Here is a 1,182-nt window from a genome sequence, read left to right on the forward strand (position 1 = left end):
CAGCAGTCTTATGGCTTTACAATTCAACATGGCATTGGTTACATGCCACTTCATGCACAGATCCAACCGCAGGAAAGAACCACTGAAAAGGAGCATGACTACTTCCAAAGAAATATCAGGGAGGGAAAGAAAAAACAATAAATTAAGGTCAAGATCCTGACAGCATGAGAACTAGAGCTCATTTGACATGGGAAGGGAGGGGTTGGAAAACAAACAATGTTCAAGCAAAATGAAGACGTGAGATGAGACTTACATTCGTTCCACTTCCAGTGGACAGATAAACGTCTCTACTCACCAGGTTTTTCTACGTTCTCCCCCGTACTGTCCTGAACCTCATTCGGAATGACTGAATAAAACCAGACCTTATGATGAGCTTCAACAAATATCAGTTTCAGTCTTGTTAAGTTTTACATGGGTTCAGATGGAGCTCTGCTTTCAGGTGCTGGCGGAGCATGCATGCAATTCATAATTTTCTGTATCTGTAGCTCACTGAATTTAATATTTCTGGTGTTTAGAGAACCACTGTGACAATTAAAGACTCACCGTTCCCATTGTACTCAACCTCAAAAGTTCTCAAAGAGTGACTTCAACCTAAAGATTAGTTTAGTCCGCTCACAAAACAAGCTAATTTAATCTCCTCAAACATGGAAGAGCAATCTGCCATCAAGATCATACTGAAACGACTGCAAAGACAAATCAGATGAAGGTGTTCAGAGGCCATTTACAGGCATATGTACCTGTGGCATTGAGCAAGTCGAGCAGGAAGGACCTCTTGTCATTTTCCTCAACCCACACCACCTTCTGGGTGATATTCTCTGAGGTGGAACCAACCCTGCCCACAGCCAAGAAGATATATTCCTCCAGGAAGTCACGAGCCAAGATCTAAGAAACATTAAAGGGTTAGGTTCACCCAAAAATTAAAATCAGTCCACGTTTAATTAACCTCAAGGCATCCGAGGTGTATAGGACTTCCTTCTTTCAGACAAATCCAATTGGAGTTATATTAAAAATTTTCCTTGCTTTTCCAAGCTTTAGACGCATCGGTTTGCTGCAGGAGGCCTTTATTCACCCCCCGGAGCCGTGTGAGGCACTTTTAAATATGGATGGATGCGCTTTATTTGACTACTTTTGGACTGCTGAACAAAAACACCCACCCATGCCATTATAAAGCTTGGAAGAGCA

At 42.1% G+C, this 1,182-nt stretch overlaps 1 long non-coding RNA gene across 1 annotated transcript; it reads right to left on the reverse strand.

Annotated features, from left to right (window-relative positions):
- Window positions 1–293: 293 nt before the first annotated feature.
- Window positions 294–903, reverse strand: LOC107682805 (uncharacterized). Its single transcript, XR_001633596.1, has 2 exons — window positions 738–903; window positions 294–346 (listed from the first exon to the last, which is right to left on the reverse strand). It is a non-coding gene; the product is annotated as an uncharacterized LOC107682805 (long non-coding RNA).
- Window positions 904–1,182: the final 279 nt, after the last annotated feature.

The sequence above is a fragment of the Sinocyclocheilus anshuiensis genome, unplaced genomic scaffold (genome assembly GCF_001515605.1).
Source record: "Sinocyclocheilus anshuiensis isolate Anshui unplaced genomic scaffold, SAMN03320099.WGS_v1.1 C32609604, whole genome shotgun sequence".
Lineage (NCBI taxonomy): Eukaryota > Metazoa > Chordata > Actinopteri > Cypriniformes > Cyprinidae > Sinocyclocheilus > Sinocyclocheilus anshuiensis.